Here is a 12,343-nt window from a genome sequence, read left to right as displayed (position 1 = left end):
GGCGAATATGTTTTACTCTTCCAGCACTGCATGACGGGTTTGTTAAATCCTTAGGATCATCTAGGTTGTAGATCTACGGGTTGATTCCATTCTGTTTGTTTCAAATTGATCTAGAACATGAATTGGGAGTGGAAGGCAGACTCAGGAGAGGGAGACAGTGTTACCTTCGGGTTCGGCAGAGGAGGTAGAGGGGAAAAAATCGCCGCGGCAGCGGCGACGTAGTGCGTGGCGGTGTAGTCCAGAGGACAGCGGCGCTTCCCATCACTTGCAGCGCGCCCGTGATCGGAGGGGCTATCTAGGGTCACTTCGGTGGGAGAGTGGCGGCGGTGAACCTCGTCACTCGTGCCCTGCCCCCCACCTTTCTCTTTATATATATAGTGTTGGGTGACAGGGGCCCACCGACCAGTGATCGGTTAAGCGTCTCCGATCAGGACACGGTCAAGGGGTCCGATTGACCGTTGGGTCAATTGGTGGGAATCAAACTAACATTCTCCCCCTTGATCTCACCTTATGACTTAAACTTATCTTACTTACTTTATCTTGTTCCCATTCCATCACAGATCCATGCATAGAGCGTGCCTCATCGTCACGGTCAGTTGCCATTAGATTTAACAGCTACAATGCACGTCACTGTTTTGTAATAGATACTCAAGCAGGCCCTTAGTATCTAGAAATCATATTCTTTCCCGTAAACCCATGTCGACTGTGTGTTCTCTGAACGCACTGGGTGGTAAGCCTTTGATAAGCGGATCCGCAAGTACTTACTCGGTACTTATGTGCTCAATGCTTTCAAATGATTCTGGATTTTCTCCTTTACAACATATAACTTAGTGTCATTGTGTTTGGCAGCACACTTGACCTGTTGTCTTAGGAATTAACTTACTTTAAATGGTTACTGCTGTTGTCTACCATTGTTAAATCCGGGTACTAATTCCCTTAACCTCCTTTTGCCTGTTTCCTTAAGCCTCATGTCAAGCTATACTATGGTATGCATCACTGATAACACCACAACTGTTTCTTTGGAGTTTTCCACAATAATACTCCAACTGCGAGTATTAGCAACTACTGTGGATTTCACTACACATCTCGCGAAGACTTAACATTTGTACCATCAACTATTTGAGTACTTATTCTTTCTTACTCAGCATGAGGCCTATGATACTTTGCAAAATTGCAAGACATTCTCAACTCCATTCCAGTGATCTATATCTGGACTAGACTTCTGCCAAAATATCCCAAATACGTAAACTACGTCAGGGTAAGTTCTTACTTGTATTTGTACACTCATCAAGCTTCTAACAGCTGAAGCATATGGAACCATATTCATTTGATCGATCTCATATCATTTCCTGGAACACTTAAAGTTTCCAAATCTATTACCCTAGACTATAGGAGCAGGCGTAGGTTTACTCGCATGCATACATTATTTTTTTAGAATCTTTTCCACGTATGCCTTTGCGATAGTCCTAATACTCACATTTCTTCTATCTCGGTGAATTTCGATTCCTAAAACCAATGATGCTTCACCAAGATCATTCACATTGAAACTTGAGGACAAAACTTCTCTAATGATAGATTAACATCACTACTAGTGAGTAGAATGTCATCTATTCACAGGATGTGGAAAATGAATTTTCCATTTTTGAACTTCGCATAAACGCTATTGTCCTTTTCATTTTCTTTAAAACCCAAACTTTCTTATCGTTTCATCAACTTCAAATACTACTATCTAGAGACTTACTTTTAACCCATGAATGAATTTCTACAGGCGGCATCCCATACATTCTTTTTCTTCCACGACAAAACCTTTGGGTTGTGCCATGTTAATGTTTTCAAACAAATCCCCATTGAGGAATGTCGTCTTTACATCCGTCTGATGTAACTCTAAATGGTAATGTGCCAATAACACCATTTTGATTCTAAAGAATTCTTGCATGAGTCTGGAGAGAAAACTCTCATGCCCTGGCCCCCACCTTTCTCTTTATATATATAGCGCTGTGTGACAGAGGTCCACCGACCAGTGGTCGGTTAAGCGTCCCCGATCAGGACGCGGTCAAGGGGTCCGATTGGTCGTTGGGCCAATTGGTGAAAATCAAACTAACAGGGTTTTCTATATTCTCAACTGCATTTCCATGCCTATGTCGACGTATTCACAATAGAGTTGTATTTTAAATTGGATCTAGTTCATCCAGCCTCTTTTCTTGACAAGAAACTCGAGGCCAAGTTTTTGACCGAAATTAGCACATATAGATTTTAAATTTTATTGAATTTCCACGGTTCTACTGTGTATATTGTTCTTGTGTTCTACATGGCTGCCTGGGCGTCGTCTCTGCCTCTCTGCTCCTCGCTTTCTCCTTGGTGGCTTTAATTTATCCACTAGAGTTTTCATATCTCGACTCTCGACCATGCCCATGAGTTATTTAAAATTGGACCAAATTTATACAGGCTGTTGACTACTTGGTCTTCGCTCAAGAGTAAAGACCCCAACCCAAATGTCGCCGTCGCCACTGATTGACATGGAGGAGCAACGGCAGCGGCTCGTCACCGGCGATCCAAATCTAAAAGGGTGCTTTTGCATTTGCATGGACTAAAAAAGCTGAACATGGATGCCGCAGGCTCAGGCAGGTGAGTCAAGCAACGCATATATATGATCGGATCGGAGTAGTAATAAAAATAAAAATAGAACATGAGGAGGGACGGAAAGAGAGGACCTGCTTCTGCTATCACTATCAGCTGCTGCCTCCATCTGCTTTTCCTTCCAAGGAAAGGAGTACGTACAGTCGTTAACCCACCGCAGAAAGGCTGCCAATCCAACCGCTATGGCGGCCCATATAAAGTCATAAGAAGGAGAGAGGCGAACCGACCTATATAGGGCGAGCAAGGGCGGCCGCCCTAGGTCCCTACCCTGCTATCCTCCGGCCAGCGACGGCGTCCGCCAAGCCCCAGGTGTGAGCGCTGGTCACAGCGACCGAGCGACGGGAGGTTGAAGACGCACCAGCGTTGCTTTTTCCGTGTGGCCAACTAGGCCCACCCCAGTCGCCCATTTTCTAGCCCGCTAGTCCCCTTGGCTTTAGCCCTTAGGGACAGTCGGCAAGCAGAAGCAGGAACCATGCACGCGACCACTCGCTGTCTCGGACGCTCGGCGGCGTGGCGACGGCTCCAGCCCGTGCTCCTCGTCCTGGCATCCCCGGATCCGGACCTCGCTCTCGCCTCCATAATCCCAACGACGTGTGGCCTGCCCCTGGCGGCTGGACCTGGGCGGCTTTGTTTTTTTTTTTTTTGGTGATTGTTGTTGTTGAATGCTGATGCTATGAATGGGGGAGATGAAGCCATGGGGGAAAAGATGAAGCTGGAGACGGTGATGGGTTTAACACAGGATTGGGGGAAGATGAGTTTACCTCCAAAGCAGCCTCCATGCTCTTAGAGTTTTAGGATTGGTATGTTTGACATTTTTTGTTACATATTTCCTCATTTATCACTTACTCATTACTAAATTTTATTTTAATTGCAGGTTGTTTATGCTTTTTTGTTTTGATCATTTCATGTATGGTAAATTATTTGGATTATGGAACAAAAATTCTCCTTATGTGCTTTTCATATGAAAGGTAATCATGTTCAAACTTCTTCTGCACCATTTGTTTTCTGAATTACATGTTAGAATATAATTGTTATGTGATATACCAATATATATACGGTATACATACATAGTTAGACCGATACATCGGCGAAGTTCGCTATATGTATATAGCGGTCTGCCCTAGCTCATATTTTCGGCTGGGTCCGCCAGCAGTAGAAGGAGCACAAGCATTTCCTGGTGTTAATCTTCTAACCATGTCATGTCATCCCAATATGATTGCAAAATGTCTATAAATATATAGCTAATCTATAATATGTGTTGTTTGTACGCTTTAATGCCTCGCTTAGCCTGATCCGTTGACGCTAACGTCGTGCCCGGACGCCAGACATGTTGGTCCTGACATCACAGAGGACCCAATAGTAGAGGAGTTCGCAGTCTCGCTCACTGTCAGCCGGACCGTGAGAGGCTCTTCACCAGAGCGCCAGTCTACAACTCCGATGACCGCTTCTCCGAATGAGGCCCCGTCGGAGGCCATCCGCGCGTGCATCTGCAATCCTCCATCCCCTCTATCCCTCAGGTGTTGATGTATCTACGGAGGACGAGAAGGGCTATCCACCAGACTTTGGCCCGTCCAAGCCCACGACGAATGTTGACCTACTCAGCATGCCACCGCGGGACCACCATCCGGTCGTGGTCAGTGACACCTCTGTCGCACGCTGCCTCAGAAACTTCATCAAGCGAGTGCTGCAAAAGGTGGAATCCCCACTAATTCATCAACCTCCCAAGCAGCCATCGACTGCTAAGCCGATGCTACCACTACAGAGCCAACATCTAGTGGCTCAGAGTCTCTCTCGAGTGCCTGCTTTCAGATGAGGTGAGACCCTAATCATGCAGCGTATGGGCTTGGTCTTGATCTATCAACGCCAACCGGAAGGAAGGCCTACGACCAGCTCTTCGAGGCTAGGCCCGAACATGTCTAATGTCGAAGCACAGCGTACGCTCTTCCCGGATGAAAATGGGCCACGCAAGCAGCAGCGAAGACGCAAGGCCACTTCTTAGGTTGCATCGTTGTCCATATCTCGGTTATCTACTTTTTTGTGTAATACCAAAACTTGAATCTGTGTGTGTTAGGACGGTCCAGCCTTGGGTTGTATTCCTATAGAGCTCCTAGGGCGCTCACCAGAAACGCGTAGTTTATATTGCGAATTTTAAAACCTAGACATAATGGCTAGAGATAACCTGGTAGGTGAGGCGGTGCAACTCTACCGTACCTAATGCTCCGTCCTCTTTTTTTTTTTGAAAAAGGAGAGGCCTACACACGCACTAGTCACAAGCTCGCAGTTTGCAAACAGATACATCTGAAAAATGGACTATTTGTCCTAGCTTAATAAATTTGCATAAAAAGAACTCAGCATTTCCCATTCAATTGTTTAGAGGCCTTCACTCAAATCAACTTGTGACTATCTTTTATAACAATTTGAAACTTCAAGTAAAGCAAATTAAATAGTATTCACTAATGGAAGGGTCAGAAGGCGAAGGACGTGGACAGTACAGGTTTCAAGCTTTGGTACACAGGGACAGTCGTGAATAGAAATGGTGTAGGAGTTTTGATTGATAAGAGCCTCAAGAATGGTGTGGTGGGAGTGAGAAGGCAAGGAGATATGATTATCTTAGTCAAGCTTGTCGTTGGTGATATGGTCTTGAACATAATTAGTGCGTATGCCCCCCAAGTAGGCCTAGACGAGAGTGCTAAGAGACAGTTCGCCACTATAACACAACATACCTTTGCCGACACTTTTTACAGTGGACAAAGGGTACCTTTCCCGACAGATAACCTCTCGCTAAAGGTTTTGCCGACAGTTTAGAAACAGTCGCGCTATAAGCTGTGGGCGAAACTTTCGCCGACAGTTAAAGGAATCGCCGACACTTTTTGTGTTGCCAAATGGTGGACCTACGCCGACAGTTGAAACCTTTGCCGACAGTTAACCCTTTGCCGACAGTTAAGACCTACGCCGACAGTTTCAATCTTTCCCGACAGTTTGTGTGTTGGCGAAACCATTTTCAAGGTATTTTGTGAATCATGCCCTGTTCAACAACTAAACTATCGGCAAAACTGTGGACAAAGATATAGATATAAATACAATTTGAATAATTTGACAAATCCATTGTTATTCATATCGAAGGAAAATCTCAATTCTTAGGAGCTAGATAGAGTTGATTCATTTTCGGAAAACAGTGTTCTCATCAGGTCTGCAAAACATGACATAGACGTTCTGAACTTGAGAGGACTAACAAAAAAAGCTAGAGTAATATTTAATAGGCCACACATTTCCGCGGAGGACCATCCATGAGAATGCTCTAAGCTACAGCGCCCTTGCCCTTCTTGCGCTCAAGCTTCTTCATGTAGAACTCAAGCTCTTTACCCTCAAGGATGTACCTGTTATACAAAAAAGAAAAGTGTATTGTAAGGAGCTGCCTGCAATATAAGATATAAGTGAAAATAAGGGGACAACTTCCATTCTACTTGAAGCCTAGAAGGATAAATTTGTGACAACTGCCAACATATCTAAAATGTCTAGAATCACAGTGATTGTAACATAAAGAGTATAAACAAACATTAAGCTTTAAGCTACAAAAGTTAAATGGTACACAAACAGATAAGCTGCTCTAACAAAAACAAAGAAAGTCTGGTGGAAGTCCATTATTTCTTACCCATCAGCTCGGCCACACTGTCCAGGGCAGGAAGAAATGCATGCCAGCAAGCTTCCACTGCCAAATTGCTCTTCAATGTGAGCGTCAAGCTCACGCCCTTCTGATGCTCCTCAAGCTTCCTCTTGACATGGTTGCTCTTCTTTGTTTCCTCAGCTGCTGCCTCACCCTCTTGTCCCTGGATGAATGAATCTCAAACAATAAGTGATCCACCAGAGGAAACATAACAGACACTAAAGATAGAAAACTAATTAACTATAGATCTCTGCTTTATGGAAATACTTCAAGCAAAATATATTAATAAAAACAATCAAATCTAACATTTTCCATACAGAAATCTAAAACTCAGTGCAAAAACATGCAATTCAAATGTGAAATGTGGATAAGAAAAGAAGAGTTCTCTAAGAATCTGCAAGGCACATGAGTAGACAATATAAACATACAAGAATGAGGTGAGTCAGTTGTCTTTAAAAGAGAGAACAGAAAGAGCTGATATTTGCTAGCTACAAAACATGATGTATGAACTATGAAGCCAATCCCTTATTAAAAACATTTAATAGTAAATAGTGAGACGCTGTGTTGCAAGAAATAATACCTCAGCAGATTCCTTCTTTGCAACAGGAGCCTTTTTCTTCCTACCGATGTCAACTCCATAGTGAGTGAGGTACCACTGCTTGAATGGGGCAGCATCAACTTGCACAATGGCACTCTTCACAAGGGCACTCTTCACAATGGCACTCTCCATGTATATAAAAATAATCAAGATGTGAGTGCAGCTAAAAGTATGAACAACATAGTATCCAATGATGAATAATATGAATATTCTGTTATAATTAACATCAAGTGAAAGTAACACGTACAGTTTCACATGGTAGTATGTCACTGGCACCATGACTAGAAACGGGAACCAATGCAATGTCAAGAGGAAAGAAGCACATAGGGCCAATTGCAAGGGCAAAAGACAGCAGAAAACATCCCATGTCAATCGGGTTCAGCAAAAACAAGTCCACATGACCACATGTATGTCATTGATGATGTGTGCCTTTAACTTCAGAGGAATGAAGTAGAGGACTGCAATCAATGTATGTGCAGGAAATTTTAACAAGAAAATAATGGGTTTTTTTTCTATGGATTGTACAAATCTAAGCCTTTTGATTGAACTCAGCTATATGTGCAAATGCTTTTCAGAAAGAAAGAAAGAAACAATAATAGCTTGTCAGTGCTAGCTAACCATTATGATGAAACACTCGGGTTCACAAAGGGTTGAAGAAATACTATTCCATAAGTAAATATCAGAGGCTAAACACAAGCTGTTGCAGAAGCCCTTTCTGGAATGTCAATCAGATCCCCTTCCAGGTCAATAGCTATGACCAGTTTGAGCTAGATAGAGATGCTTTGGACCCTCCTACCTTGAAATTCTTGGCAACATGTCACAACAAATTACCCTCTGAGAAGTGCCATGATAACAGATTTAAGATAACCAATATGATGAAGAATACTTTTCTATAGATGTTAGCAAAATAATAGTGTTGTATTCTATCATGTTTCTAAGCATCCGGCAAAACTAAAGTTCAGAAGTCTACCTTACAAGCATCTTCATCGTGAAACTTTGTTGCTAGCGTGTTGCCTCTGCAATGTTCAGAGTGTTCCACCATTTGAACAGGCATATCAACTACAAAAGCAATTTGCAAATCTACATTTAGCTGCAAAATTTGCTTTAGACCACATGCAGCTGAAAGGGATGCATGTCTTTTCTGTAGAATTGGGTAAGACTAGTTGCAGACCTCTTTAAATGCATGTTGTCATTGTAGTGTTGGGGAAGTTAAGAACAAGAAAACAGCGAGTTACCAAGGTTGAAATCAAATAAAATCTCTGTTATATTGGTTGAGACTGTGATCATTGTTTATAAAAACATCCATTAAAGAAAGAAAGGAACTAGCTAGATCATATCTATTACGGGGGAAGACAATCAAGTTTATGTCCAGAGACGTATATGCTAGACTAAAAAAGTGAATGACGATCCTTAGTACTCGAGTACTCCTTTATCAGAATCCAAAGCCAAAAGCTTTGTCTGATCTAGATGGCTAAATAGATAGCAATGAATATCATAAAGGTGTGTTATACAAAAAACAAAAATAAAGGTTTGTTTCGTTAAAAGATAAGAAAAGAAGATCCAGCGGTGCTGTAAGACGTCCAGAGCTTGTGAGAGAATCCTGTAAAGGGAAACATGGCTACTTGTAGGGCAGGCTTTGAATCATTATTTCACGGAGGAGCTAAAGAGCACAGTGGCCGGCAACAGAAGGGAAAGACAAAGGGTAAAGACAAAGAGAAAGATCAGCAAGAAAGGAGGCAGTGAGTTGGGAGGCCATGGCGCCGGCTGATCTCCCACAAGGCTTTAGGTTCCATCCAACTGATGAGGAGCTTGTGAACTATTACCTCAAGAGGAAGGTCCATGGTCTCAGCATCGAGCTCGACATAATCCCTGAAGTAGACCTCTACAAATGTGAGCCTTGGGAGCTAGCAGGTAACCTGAAATCCAAGTTCATTTAGTTGTTCATCCTGAGATTTCATCACTCCTAACTGAAATTTGAGATATCTTTGTTTTGGAAGAGAAATCATTCCTGCCTAGTAGATCGGCGAATCAACTACCAGAACAGATCAATCGGCATGAAGAAGACATTGGTCTACTACAAGGGTCGAGCTCCTCAGGGGCTGAGGACCAACTGGGTGATGCATGAGTACCGCATCGAGGAAAGCGAATGCGAGAACACCATGGGGATTCAGGTGACTCATTCATGTTCCTATGCATCAGTATTATGAGTTAAACCTTGTGTGTTGCTTCTGTTGCATTTAGTGATCTCAGTCTGCATTCAATTGTATCAAAAATTTAACCGACTTCCCCAAATAAAAGATGTTTGTTCTCTGTATCAATCAATGTTGTAGTAACCATGTCCTTAGATACACAAGAATTTCAAGGATATTATGCTAAAGAAACATGGTACACTTTTTCTGGTGCTCTTGATAAGACAAATTTAACATCCAATTCCTGGTCGGGGATGTGAAATGATAACACATGATTGTACACGGTTTAGTAGGTGCCTCCATCACCTAATGATGCAGACTTCAGAGTATACATATTCTGGGTCAGTTGCATGTGGATGCTACCTTAAAGCTTAGACATATGTGTGGTGTGACCCAGTGTTGTGTCGGTGGCTTTACACATTATTCTCCATGTCCCACAACTACTTTACTTAATAGTAGAAAACTTAAAGCCAGAACCGATAAAATGTCTGACTGACCCCATTTGAATTAGATCGGGCAATGCAGGTTCTGTTAGAAAAGGCATTAATTGAAATTTCTATGAACAAATAAAAGTTGAACAAAGATTATTCATGACAACCTAATTCACTTCTAAAGCAAGTGCCATAGTAATTATTTGGAGGAATGAGTGATTGCTCGTGTTCTAGCCGCAAGATATTAACTCTGACTTCTTAGTAGACATTTCTATGAACTGAAGAAGAGTTGAGCTAAAAGCATTCAACCCAAGTACACAGTAACCACAAAATTGGTGGAGGGAAAACAGTCTCACCATTTATCCTTTTCCTTTTGCTGCGCCCTCTCATCCCCACTTCTACTCTGAGAGAGTAGTTGTGCTAGCCAACGCCGCCCAATCACTTGCACAAAGGGGAAAAGGTGGAGGGAGAGAGGATCTGGGGGAGGAGTTAGGAGACCGAGGAGGAGAGGAAGAGGGTGACGTACCTCCAGATTCAGCGGGTGAGGTAAGGCGCCACCGCCGCCGGCGCTGACGAGGCCACGCACAGGCTTGGTCGGCCGGCCTGCGTCGGTCGTGGCTCGCGATGCATCCGGCGTCATTGAGATGAGGCAGCTAGGGTTTCGTTGACCACAGTAGCACAGGTGGATCGGTGGAAGGAGGCAGCGCCGGGTGGCACCCGCGCCGGCAGCCACCGGCGGGCCCCAGGCGCGTCGCCGAGGAGGGGGCGCTGTCGGCCGTGGCCGGGGTGGCCACCCTCTGCACCGGCGCAACACCCGGCGGGGGGCGCCGTCGGCCCGCGCGGCCACGAGGCGTGAGGAGGGCGTGGAGAAGGAGGAGGAGGAGGAGGGCAGCCGCCGCCGCGTCGAGGGCCGGCGCTGCCGAGGTGCGGTGGCGCCGCCGTGGCCACATCGGGAGAGCTGGGGAGGGAGAGAGAGCGCTACGGGAAAGAAGAGACGGGAAGAGAGAGAGAGAGAGAGAGAGAGAGAGAGAGAGAGAGAGAGAGAGGAGGAGGAGGAGGAGGAGGGGAGGAGATTTTTTTTACCCAGCGCGGGTACTCCTTCGCCGACACTTGCACAGTTGCCCTGTATGGGCTACGCCGACACTTTCTAAGTCTTCTAATTTTTGCCGACACTTTTTCTGCCAGTAGAGAAACGCCGACAGATAACTTGTAGTCTTACAGTCTTATTGCCGACAGATGATTAGACATTAAAACGATGTACAATTGCCAACACATAATATGTCGTCCAAACCTGCCTTTTGCCAACACATAAGTGTAGGCAAATGTGTGTTATGGTGTAGTGCGCGCTGGGCCAAATTACATCTAAGCAGATGTCTGTTATTTGCAAACCACCATAGGAAGTGCTTGATCTTGTTTGGACACTTTAGCCTCCAAATGTCACTTACAGAATCCGTTTCAGAACAGTATTACTACCTCGAGGTAAATGTCACTTACAGAATCCGTTTCAGAACAGCCTCCAAATGTCACTTACAGTTGCTGTTGAGTGCTGACACTAGTACACTGCTTGAGATTGTGTTTTTTACAACACTAGTACACTGCCTGAGAAAATGACAAAAGAGAAGAAGAAAGGAGCCATAAACAGGAGCTATGTGTGGAGTTACAGTTAGTACTGAGACATTAGCTTTCATATTCTGATATCACTGCATCTGCTGTGGCATCACCTGGATTGGGTTGTGGCCCCTCAAGTCTAGTTAAGACATCAGGTGCTCCAGCAGCATCTCTGATAATCTGAAAAAGATGACAGCAAAACTGTGAGCAGTAAGCTAGTAGTTGACTTCCATATTAGTTGACTTCCAACACTACTGTCAATTTGGAAACTTGTGAACTTCCATAGTAGTTTAGATTTTGTAGAATCTTTTGTTTTTTTGCAATGTAACAAAAATGACCAACAGGTATCACGTGAATAATGAATTAAGTGCAATCTCCATGTGTCAAGGAACCTTAGATATTAAGTGCATCACATATAAATATCAATCTTGTCTCACACATGCAATCTCTTCTTTTTTGTGCAGAATCAATCGGCGGCATCAAATAATCAGTCTCAAGACCCGGATTTGTCGCAGTGGTTCCAAGGGCCTCCGCAGTGATTGCATTTGCCTTTGTGGCTTATTGTGACTTAGTTGTGACTTGTGATGATGGTTTACTGTAAATTGTGATGATGGTTTATTATGCCTGTGAAATACAATTATGTCTGTGACATATAATTATGCTTGTGAGCTTTATTGTGAATTGTGATGGTTTATTGTAAATTGAGAGGGGTCCGTTATACGGGACAGATTAGTAAAAAAGGGGTATTGGTCGCTTTGCCGAGTGTAACACTCGGCAAAGAGACGCATTACCGAGTGTCGAGCCAAAACACTCGGCGAAGAGACCAAATTCTGTTATTCTGGGAACCTTATTTGCCGAGTGTTTTGTCTTTGCCGAGTGTATTCAAATGGACACTCGGCAAAGTGATCATAAAATATGCCCATTGCGCGCTTGTTTGCCGAGTGTATTGGGCGCGACACTCGGCAAAGTGTGTAAACTTTGCCGAGTGTTTCAGTGCTGACACTCGGCAATCTTTATAAGCTTTACCGATTGTTTTAGTCTTGACACTCGGCAAACTTGAGAAACTTTACCGAGTGTTTTTCCGTCGTGCACTCGGCAAAATCGCCATCACCGTGCCATCCCGCTATCATTTTTGTGCCGAGAGTTTCTTTTTGCCAAGTGTTTTATGACACTCGGCAAACTATTTGCCGAGTGTGCGATAAAAAACACTCGGCAA

At 43.9% G+C, this 12,343-nt stretch overlaps 1 long non-coding RNA gene and 1 pseudogene across 1 annotated transcript; one reads left to right on the top strand and one right to left on the bottom strand.

Moving 5' to 3' along the window:
* Positions 1-5,786: 5,786 nt before the first annotated feature.
* Positions 5,787-7,031, bottom strand: LOC136483938 (small ribosomal subunit protein eS8-like; annotated as a pseudogene).
* A 1,620-nt stretch (positions 7,032-8,651) lies between these two features.
* On the top strand, positions 8,652-11,728 carry LOC136482820 (uncharacterized). The gene is made up of 3 exons (XR_010765207.1): positions 8,652-8,810; positions 8,897-9,070; positions 11,592-11,728. It is a non-coding gene; the product is annotated as an uncharacterized lncRNA (long non-coding RNA).
* The last annotated feature ends 615 nt before the right edge of the window (positions 11,729-12,343 follow it).

The sequence above is a fragment of the Miscanthus floridulus genome, chromosome 9 (genome assembly GCF_019320115.1).
Source record: "Miscanthus floridulus cultivar M001 chromosome 9, ASM1932011v1, whole genome shotgun sequence".
Classification (NCBI taxonomy): domain Eukaryota; kingdom Viridiplantae; phylum Streptophyta; class Magnoliopsida; order Poales; family Poaceae; genus Miscanthus; species Miscanthus floridulus.
The sequence above is the reverse complement of the archived record's forward strand: the minus strand, read 5'-3'. Positions and strand labels throughout refer to the sequence as shown.